Here is a 12,033-nt window from a genome sequence, read left to right on the forward strand (position 1 = left end):
TACTGTGTGCAGTTCTGGTCTCCACAATATAAAAAGGATGTTAAGGTCCTTGAAAGTGTCCAGAGGAGGGCAACAAATCTGGCAAAAGGGCTGGAAAGCATGTCCTATGAGGAGAGGCTGAGGACACCTGGGTTCTCTAATTTGGAGAAAAGGAGGCTAAGAGATAACCTCATTGCTCTCTACAATTTCCTGAGAAGGGGAAATGGAAAGGGAGGCGCCAATCTCTTCTCCCTGGTAATCAGTGACAGAACACATGGAAACAGCACAAAGCTCCACCACGGGAGATTCATACTGAAAATTAGGAAAAATGTCTTTACTGTGAGGGTGGAAAAACACTGGAACAGGCTTCCTGGAGAGGTGGTTGATGCCCCATGCCTGTCAGTGTTCAAGAGGCACTTATACCTTCATTAATATGCTTTAACTGACCACTAATGTGGTAAGGAATTGGATCTCTGCAGGTCCCTTCCAACTGAACTGTATTCTGTTCTCATTTACTTTGGTGCTCAGTGCATTTTTTGGATAACATTTCCATGTTAAGCAACACAAGACTACTAGTATTGTGTATTATCAGTGTCTCAAAGGCAGGCAAAACTGCATTCTGTCTTTGTCCTGGCTGAAACACTGGCTGGCATTGAGAGTGTTCAGAAGGCCAAGGATGCACTAAGCTATCTGTTATGAACACAGATGGTCCAGCCTGAGCAGTAAACAGAAAGGTGTTCATACAAAGAAGAAAAAAAAAAAAAAAAAAAAAGGTCAATCCATTTCTAGGACTAACAGCACGACAGTACCACAAGGGGGCAAACTAGCAATATTTTTCCTAAAGCTTTTCTTTGATACGGGATGGACCTATATATAGTATTCTATTCAAACTGGAAAAAAACAACAACAACAACAAAAAAAACTTTCCTGTGGAATTCGTGCCAGGATCACCCACCTGTTATGACACTTCAGCAAGTAAAAAGGTTAAATGACCTGTCAACAACAGGACATAAGTCAGCTCAGAAGTCCGCAAATATTCAGTGAAGCTGCTAAGGCTAATCACAGAAAAACCTAGGTGGCACTCAAGGTGCAAGCTATAGCTGCAGATCAAGAAATAGAATAGAAGTCTGTCAGGATGCAGCAAAGTCCAGCAGCTCCCCATGTGATGGGAAGCCAGGAGGACCACAGCCAAGCAGGGCCATGTCAACCAGGGTCTATCTCAAGGCCAAGAGCAGGGCAGACCTGGGATGACAGCCAAGTTCAACTGAGGCCAGATCACCAGAAAAATAGCTTGTGGTTATAAGGGAGGTCCTCAGGTCAGGGATAGGGGTTGCATGGCTAGGGCCAGCTGAGCTGAAGCCCAGCACTCCTAATATGCAGATCAGGGAGAGAGAGAAGACTGAACACTAAGCTTATATGGGACAAACTGTGCAGGGACAAATATATGAGCCCCTGGGCAGGGTGAAGGTCAAAAGTGAAGTTGGCCAGGGTCATTAAGGCCTGTTAGTGTACTCAGGGCCCTCATATATTCCATCTTTATTAGAAAAAGCATAGAGAAAGAGAAGCCGTTTATGATGTGTGTAATAGCCTCATAACTAAATAACTCACTGAAAGCTGTCTCCTCACTTTTCAGCGCACTTCCTCACAAGTTGAAAATGTAAGAAGTCTCTTTCACTCTAACAATGCTGGCATTGTACAGCAAAAGGTGCAAAATGCACAGAAAAAGACCAAACAGGTACAGAGTACTGCAGGTCATCAATTAAAGGTTTAATTCAATGCAAAGACCATAATTGTTCCTGATGAATGTATCACACAATACGTTTTATCACTTAGGAGGCAAGGACAATTCATAGCACCAAACTGTGTCTGTCTTTATATGTTAGCTGCAGTAAGGCTATGCTACTAAAAATACATTCAAGTAAAATGGTGTGAATAAAAGTAAAGAGGAAAGCATAGATTTGCTACAGATACAGCACCTTAAAAAAAAAAAATCACAGAATGAAAAACAGTTGAAACTGAAGCCCTTGTTCTATGTGCTGTTAGTACTTAAGTGAAATTTGTCGTAGGTAGGAGAATCTTGAACACCACCACCAAGCAAAACCTGGGAGGATCATTTCTGGGGACCACCAACAAACCATAAATTACCTCCATTTCCTCCTGTGGATGAATCAACAGCAAGATTCCAGTGAGAATGCTGAAACTCAGTGAGCTACTAGTTAGTGTTAGAGGAGATAGTGAGCACAATGTATAGCTCGGTTGACCATTTATTACAGCAACCTTTCAGTGCATTAGCTTTGCTTTTTCTCTTTCTGACTGAGAAGATAATCACAGGACAAGAACATGTTGTCAGATGTTCAATATGAGAACAGATAAGTATTGCAACTGAAATGTGCAAAGCTTACCCTGAAGGTAAGGAGATGTCTATAATTATTTAGATTATAACACCTGTTTAGTAAGGAGAACCTACTATTAACACTTAAGCATTTTGAAGGGCTAAGTCTATAAAATATAGAGTTCTAAGAAACAACCTGTCCTCTAGAGCAAGAGAAAGAATAGTAGAGATTCTTATTCACGTAGTTATAAATACTTCCTCTAATTATATCATAGACCATTGGTCACACTCCCAAGGATAGGAGAAGACTTTTCAGGTAAGCTGGGGCAAAGAATGAAAGAACAATGTTAGCAAATTATGCAACAGGATAGGCAGACTGTGTTAGGAGATGTGACAGTTCTATCAGTTGCTGATCTCAATTCCACTATACTGAACGTTACCTAGATTTGATGGCTGCTAATTTGAGATATGTAGAAGAAATGGGAAAGATTATTTCTCCCTTCTGTTGAATGACTAGAAAATAGTACCAACAGGACAGATTAATTAATAGCAGTATGTTAACATAGAAATCAGAGAAACCAGTCAAAGCAACAGCAGTGAAGTCCAGTCACCTAGGAGCAATGAGCTTAAGGTTAGTGAATGCCAAGAAGATTAACTAGTAATTGACAGGGAGTAAGATATTTTTTATAAGAAGTAGATCATGTGTAATAGAGAACTTATAAAATTGAACAAAGTTCAAAAAGCTATCTCATAAGGTAACTTCATCATATATAAGAAATAGGTCACATCAAATGTTGCTGTTTTCTTGTGTGGTAATATCTCAGTTACATCAGCTTGTAACAAAGAGCAGTGGCACACGATGATGGTGGCATGTGAGTTTATAGATGGATGAATGTTAACCTTTAAAAATGTTGCTAAAAACATAACAAAACAATTAAACCAGTTGACAAATTAAACGCAACAGAATTTTCAGTCTTGGAAAACAACATCAAAGTCATACCCCCTGCAAAATTTCAGCTGATAATAAGGCTCAGCCTTTTATTAACCCTATGCAAAACAGATTAAAAAAAAAAAGTGTATTAGTTTCAGATCTCAGTTGCAATAGGTGTATCAATCCAAACCTAATCACTATTGAACAACAGATATTTCTATGAGTTGAAACCTTGGCAGTTAGTTCCTGTGCTAATGTCATTACAAACCACTGATGCTTGAAGAATGATACATAACAATATGCTCTCCAATATACTATAACTTTTAATTATTGGTGTGACAAAAATATGTATTAGAATGTTGTACAGAAATGTTGCAAGTTAAAGAAGAGCAAATGTTCAGTCCTAATGAAATCACCTTTTGTATTTTAAGGTTATTAATACAGTATGATACTAGTAAAGCAAAGCTTCACAATGAGACCTAAGAAAACGCAAAGCCAGACTTGCTATAACCTTAAGGTACAGATCTCAGTTTTCATTGTGCAGTGTAGCAGCATGTTTAATATCTTAAGCTGCCATAGTTGCAGAATAATAAAGAGAAACTTCAGTCATTATACAGCATTCCCAAAATAAGTTAAAGTCATATCTGAAGTTATTCTACAGCTAGTCATCACTGGAAATAACTCTTTTTGATAACACCACCTAAGGACTTGCACATTGTTCATATTTGTAGTTTATCCTCTAGTAGTTCTTCTACCATTACATGTTCTACTATTTCTATCCTTGATGTAGCTTGCTTACTAAGTAGAGACAACAGTCCTTTTATGCTGTTAGAACAGAGCAGTGTTATATTCTGAGTGAACCAGGAGAGGAAAGAGAGGATTTTGGCATAACTACTGCTTCCAGAACACCAGACCTTGCTGGTGACCACCATCCACCTACTCTGCAGGCTTACAACAGATACTGGAGTCCAGGATTGAGCATGCTGTCAAGGATCAAAAAAAATATTGAGACCAAGGAAGAAGACTGCAGCCCATGGCTCAGTTTTGTGAGACTGAGCAGTCTGTGATGTAGGCCCCAGTTTGCTGAACCTTAGTTTTTTCTTCTTCGTAGAATTTTGCTTAACAAATAAATAAATAAAATGCTGATGATGCAAGCAAGTATGTAAGTAGACTCATAGAAACTAAGAAAACTAAAAATGAAGCAGAAGTGAAGAATTCATTGAATCAGTAGCAGCAAGTACCTCAAGGACTCAAGAGGAAATTACTGACATTAAAGACAATAAAGACCTGTGGAATAAAAGCAGGGAGAAAGAAGACAATAGCTCAGTAGGATTGGGGATCTGCCCATTCCAAGGAGTTGCAGCAGTTGTCATTTCCCCACCCAGATAATGACTGCATGGCCATGACATTCACTGGCATTGGTGAGCGTATGGTGCTTTGCCTAGCAGTATGCTGATCCTGGCCATTTACTGTGTGCATTAGACAGACTATAAATAAGATAATTGCTGTGGACTCAACGTGCATACAACCCTGCTTGCAAGTGTAACTGCACACTAAATAAAATTAATATGCATGGCTTAGGCTTGCAAACAATAGGTGTTGATAGAAAACGTAAAATTCTCCAAACTCATGCAACACCTGTGAGGCTGAGATGTCAACGCTGAACTTGCATGCTTTCAATCCATTGACCTCCTTTCATCTGTCATGCAACATGTCTTAGAAGCAACTAATGGCAAGTGGAGTCTTCCGTGGATTAAGAAAGGATTAAGAAGCAGGGACTGAAACAATTTTAATTGGATGATTTTCATCTTTCATTTTATTTTATAAATCTAAAATAAAGTTCAAACACACTTAATTCATCATAACGCAAGTTTTAACCTGCCGGGAGGCAAATAGTAGGGACAACCCATGTCGTTACAAAACCATCAAGCCAAAGAAAGCTATAAACAAAGCTACACATACAAATCTATTTTTTCACTGTGATACAGCCTACCATCTTCAAATATTTTGCCTTGCTATTGCCAATAGTGGCTTCTTACTGTAAGTGGTAAACTGAAAAATAAAAATAATTTTTAAATGATATATTAAATAAACTAGTTTTTAATGTATAAGACTGGAAAAGGAAGAATGAATAAGTTATACACTGTTCATATTACAGGGAAACAAGCTCCATTTATCCTTGTTTACCACTGAACTTCTTATTATGTTACAGCCTTTTTCACTCTTGGCCAGTGCTGCAAATTCACAACTCACTGTTATTTCAGCTTTCCCTGAGATCTGAGTATAGAACATGAACCAGTGGCTAATCTCCAACCATTACTACATCCATTCATTTAAGATAGATAGATAAATAAATTTCAATTTAGCTTGGAGCAGAGAATAAGGGAGAGCTTAAGTAGTGGTTGTACTAGAAATATACCAAGACATTTACTTTACCAGCTTCGTGTTCTTATTTGCTGCCTTCTTTGTAAGTCTTTGGGTTATATTTAAACCTTACTTGAGCAAGAGAGCCTGAAAATAAAAGCAAGACTAGAGAGCTGATTTCTTAAATTCAAAAATGAGATTGTAACATGTTTGTATAATTATAGATGCTGTGGCTTTACTAAATAAGTAAAGGTTTGATTATCATGACTGTTAAGTGCTAGCTAACCAGAACTCAGCAGTAATTATAGCCTTCCTATACTAATCTTCTGAAGATTGGTTGATTGTATTTGAAATTAAATTACTTGAAAATTTGAGATGAGAGACAGTTTTAAATGTGTATTCACACTGTATCTAAATATCCTTTCTTAATTATGATTGTCCCAGCTGTTCAATCATCTTTACCAATCATATGCTACAATCTGAAATGCTATAATCGTCCTACCTCCACCAAAATTGATATAGTATATACTTTTCCAGATATATTTAGGCACAGTCCCAGGAAGTAATAACAATAAAAACAGGTTCACCTGTGCTTGGTGGTTGGGCTGAGCTGAACAGTGTGTTTGCGTTTTTGCCTTTTGAGTCAGAAAAAAATGGATATGTATTTGTTTTTTCTTTTCAAAAGATTAGTCCCAAATTATGAGTAACATAAGTAAAGTTCAAAGTCTAAATTTTGGTTTTTCATTGTCTTCATTCTGTGGAAAGAAGATATAAAAGGAGCACTGATACCATTAGCAATATGACTGCTGCTGGATGGGTTTTTAATCTCTTAACAACTGCAACTTGTTACTCCAGTTTGTGTCTAAGTCCTACCTAGAGCTTGCAGGATATCCCTTCTCCTGACCCCTTGTAATTTGTAAATCCAATAGCATTACCAAAACTCAGGTGCTGGGTCACCAGGTTGTGGTAACACCCGTCATGGAAGTGGGAGGCATAATAGTACACAGTGCTGTTATGCTATACACTAATTGCTGCCTCTACAACTAGGCATCTCCAAGCCCAAAGTGGGACTTGGACTGGAACTGCTGCTGAATGGCAAAACTCATGACATGCCAGAGGTCAGGGATGCCTCCACTGTTGTCTGTTTCCTCCCAAGGACTGAGGGAGCGATTCATGTTCTTTTAGGCAAAGTTGGATCTAGGTTATGATTACTGTACTGCATGCTAATAAATAAGGATTTGACCCAATCTGCAGAAGGTCCAGGTGACTGAAAAGTCCATGTAACCGAGAATTCTAGAAATTCATTGTAACTGTAAGCTATGGTAAGTGTTAGAAGTTCTGAAAAAAAAAAAGATTCACTACAGTGATTGCTAACTCTTTATGTAATAGTACATCCCTAACTATAATCACAACCCTGTGGGCAGCCCTCATTCTGCCAACAATCCCTAAAGAACCTCTCTAGCCTCTGTAGCGCTGGGTGACAGCATGGCTGAGCAGAAGCATATATCCAAGAAATGCAAGAAGGACAAAGCCTTCTCTCCGTCACATCTCTCAAGAGAATTATTGCTCTAATACGCTACAACAGAGCAGGTATTCTGCTCCTTTCTCTGCCATGACCTTCACAGACTTCAAGAGAGCAGAAAAAAAAGAAAAGGTAGCAACAGCACGCTCTCCACACCACTACCCCATTCCCTTACCCACCCACCTCCCAATAAATAAATAAATAATCTAGCCATGCTGTTCTAGCAAAACATTTTAAAGATCAGAGAGAAAGAAACAGGGTACACACTTTTTAAACAAATATACGCAATGATGGAAGGCTGAGTTTTACCGCACTGGCTATCAGTTGTCACAGCTTCTTATAGAAGATTGTTTTTTATTTCAAAGTTGGTAAGAGCAGTCAAAAGAAGTGAATTAAGAAAAAAAGGTTTAGAAAATACCCTGAGAACCTCTCTTTCATTTTCACACACCCACAGTTTGCAACTATATTCATAGGGTTAGTTTACATAATCCCATAGATTGAGCAAATTTCGTATGCTGCAATATCAAACTTTTAGCTTATGTCCCACAACTGCCATTTAAAGCTATTATAATGAATATTTTTACGATCTGTACATGCCTCCCTTCCTTTGCTCATTCATGTGTATGGGTGATGTATAAAAGCATTTATGATTCAGCAAATTGGAGTTTCATAATGGTGTGTTGAAACACTGCATCAGAAATCAGCAGGCCCCAATGGAAGGCAAGATACAACATTCTGAAATTTTTTGACTCTGTTCATCCTGACAAAATGGTGGTAAAAAAGGGAATCAGCTTGAAGTCACATTTTTAACAGGATGTGAATTCTCTCAAAACACAGGAAGGAAAAATCATGCAGAAACAAAGTGGTAATTATTTTTTTCATATATATTATTAGTTTTCATATACATCATTCTTGAGATTTTTTTCCTTATGGTGTGCATAACCCTAGCGCCCATTTCAACAAGTGTTGAAAAAAAAAAAAGGAAAAGAAGACAAATCCTTTTTCAGCTTCATGAGCACCCAGAGCCTTGTAAAGTCATATGTACTGTAACCAGCCAAAGTTGCTAAGGCTAATTCATAGTTCAAGAGGAATAGAAGAAAGACTAGGACTTGGAGAGGGTGTGATTACAAAGGTCCTAATAGGTTGATGGAAGAGAAATGACTAAATTCTGAGAAAAGCTACCATTTAAATCACTGCCAACAACAGTTTCAGTTGCCAGAGTTGCTGCTATTCTCTTTCCCCGCTGGATAAGTCACCGCATGTTCAGTGCAAGTATGAAAATAAAATAGACATTGTAATTAATCAGTATTGAATCTGATTTTATATCTTCCTATATGAGTGATGCATGCATGCATAGGACAAAGCTGCACCAGAGTCATATTAGAACTGGGAGTATACATAAACTTCTAAAGAATATATTCAGTGGATTAAAAGTCTAAACAGCTAAGAATGTATAACAACTATGGAAAGATCTCCTTTAGATTGTTCACTGCAAAACTCAAAAGACCCAGTCAAGACCAGTGTAACAAGTGTAAAGCAGTATATTATGCTTTATAGTAGTATTATGTAGTAGTGAGAGACAAGGCACTTAAAATCACCTACCACATGCCAACTGTAAAATACTTTACATTAAAATGCAAAGCTGCTATCAGTATTGCTTTGCTAAGGCATCTACCTTTATTAGATACAGTTTTCAGAGTGTCTAGAACAAATGTCATTGCAGATAGCCCCAAAGACATAAGTAATTGAAGCTTTAACCTGACTGTGTGACGCTGATATAGCAGGTTGTAAATGGGTAAGCATGCCCATGTAAGCAAGCCCCAGTTACATACTGAATGGTATGTAACTACCAAGCACAATTCTATTCACAAAAGTGGAATTATGAGTCAGAGCAAAAATTACAGTCACGTAGATTTCTGAATGTGGCAAGTCTTGCAGAGCTTATAGGCTTTATTTGCATAATTAGCTTGTTCTTACACAATGTTCTCCATACTGTGCTGGTAAAAAACTGCGTGTACCAGCATATCATTTTTTGGCACAAGAACTGTGCAGTGATAAACAGGTAATTCTAAAATAAATTCACAGTATTTTTTACTCTAGACATTTAAATGAAAGCAGAGTGAAGCTGCTCTCACAAACTTAAAGATTCAGAGAGATCCTCTGATATCGCATAACATAAAAAACAAAGTTTCTGTTGCAGCTTTTCCTTACACAGTCTCTTTTGTGTTCATCTGTCAATTATTAATATTGCTACTGTACTGTAAAGTTTGATACAGACCAGCCAACATGATTTTACACGAGAGAACTCACATCACCAGTCACCATACATGGATGGCTTCCTTAAGAAATGGGGTTTCTAAAATAGATCTAAGACTAATTCACACTGGAGTATGATGCTGGAGATTCTAAAGGTTCGTATTACATTTCTTGGATATTTTATACAATAAAGAAAACCAAAGGGAAAGGAATACTGTTTTTAAAAATTGCCCCTGTTATTATTTGGCTAATAAGTTCAGTAGTCTGAGTGTCTTCTAACATGTCAAAGATCACAATAACAGACCTAGTCAATATCTCTGCGTCAACACCTTCAAATAAATCAACTTGATTAATTGGCACAAAAAGACTGTTTGGCTCACTATAAATGTTTTCAGGTGAACATTCTGATTTTTCAACATATCACAAAATATCATTAAGTACCTCAGACTTCTCCATGTCTGCTGTCATTAATTATCCCATCTTTTTTATCAGAGGGGGTACACTCTCTTCACTCTTCCCTTTCTGGCTAATGTACCTGTAGAATCCCTTCCTGTTATTCTTCGCATATTGAACTTTGCCAAGTTCAGCTCCATCTGTGCCTTGGTTTTCCTGATCCCATCCCTGTACTCTTCCCAGGCCATATGTCCCTGCTCCCACTACTTATGCATTTCCTTCTTACACTCCAGTTTGACCAGCAGGTGCTTACTCAGCCGTACTGGTTTCCTGACTTCCCTGCTTGATTTGTTACACATGGGAACCAATACCTCTTGTGGTCTGTGAAAAGTGTCCTTAAAGAGCTGCCATCAGTTAATTTATCTTTAAGGACGATTTCCCATGGAATACCATCCACTAGTTCTTTAAACTACTGAAAGTTTGCTATCCTAAAATTCAGGGTCCTGACTCTTTGCCAGGCTCATTATCTCTCAAGGTCACAAACTCCACCCATGGAGTAATCACTGCAGCCCAGACTGCATCCAATCTTGATCTCTTTAATCAGTTCACCCGATGGTGATCACCAGGTCCAGTAATGCTTCTCCTCTGGCTGTTGCATGACATATCATGCAAAGTGCCAAATCATCACTCTGGCCTCTTCCTCACTTTATTCCCCTGTGCCCATGCAACCACTTGCACTCAACAGTTCGTTAGAGAGATCCTTCATGGCTCTTGATTTTGCTGCAAACAGGCAAAGCTGTCATGTTCAGCACCAAACACATTGTTGAGAACCAGGGAATTAGCAAGCTGGCTTCGTTCAGCCTCTACTCCAACTTGTACGTTCAGAGTCTACCAGGTAGTTGACACAATGAGTACTGAGTGGAAGCACTAAGACATCACGTACCAGTTTCCAGCTGGCTCTTACAGCAATGTCATAAAAGTTGCCACTTTCTGTTGCACAAGCATCTGTAGTCTTTTCAATAGTTTCATTGTTTCTCAGTCAGAGCTTGTCTCAGACTTCTGCATACAACTATCCAGCCTCTAGTATTCAAGGCACATTGTTGTCTTATTTTAGGTGGCAGTAATGACCACAGAGGGGGAACAGAGCACTTTCGTCATTTTAAATTGCTTTGTTCTGGTACCAGAGACATATCACCAATCTTCTCAAACTCTGCAGCATATGCACAAGGCATGCTCCTTAACAGCAATTTCCTCAAGAAGAATGTCAATAAACAGCAACAGAACAATTGACTCAGTCTTGGCACACTGTTTTCTAGCACCTTGTTGAGACTGAAACAAGGACGGGCTCAGAAGTACAACTTAAGGCTGCCTAAGGTAATGGTTTAGATATTATATCAGTATTGCTCTTGCAGTTATCACTAAACATTGTATCTAAGATGTAGAAAGGACAACTAAAATGGGGATAGAATTCCTACTCAAGAAGTAAGCTGAGAACCCAACAAGAAACCCCCTAAATTAGAGGCCAGCTCTGCCAGTCTTGAATTCTTTTTAGCACTGAATAATGATTTTTAGCACAACTTCCAAGAAGAGAGGAACACATCACTACCCAGACCATAGGCAGGAGAGGGGTGGGCATCATAGCTTTGAATCCCTTTGGCTAGGGAGAGAATTGAACCTAGGCACCTCTTGTGACATAGCAACTGTGTATTAGTGCACTGACATAACTCTATCACGAAAAAGTGGAGGAACACCTCTTTTATCTCCATTTTAGAAAGAAAATAAACATAAACATTCTCTGAAAAGCACGGTCCAGACAGAATATCAAGCTTGTTTCAAGCATGCCTATGGGATTAGTCCCCTCAGGCAATATGGCAGACAGGAAAAACTAATATGCTCCACCCTTAAGTGGATGATAAGAGGAAAATTGCTCGGTGAGACAGTTCTGTACATGCACAGAAGTATAACTCAGCATTTGAAGAGCTTTAGAATAATAGCAGAACCTACTGAGCCAGATACAAGCAACACTTGAAGATATTTTAGGTGGGAGACTAGGACATAACACCCTATGGCATCCTACTTTATTGTAGAAGTTGTCTATTTCTTGTTGATTGCCCCATAACGGATATTTATTATTTGTGACTTTCTTCATGTCAAACAAAGCTGTCCTCCAGTCAATTATTTAAGAGTTTATGAAATAACACTGAAGAACTCCGGCAATATTTTGCAAGGGCAGATGGGAAGAGGAATCAATTAACA

Source organism: Cygnus olor, chromosome 5 (genome assembly GCF_009769625.2).
Source record: "Cygnus olor isolate bCygOlo1 chromosome 5, bCygOlo1.pri.v2, whole genome shotgun sequence".
NCBI lineage: Eukaryota > Metazoa > Chordata > Aves > Anseriformes > Anatidae > Cygnus > Cygnus olor.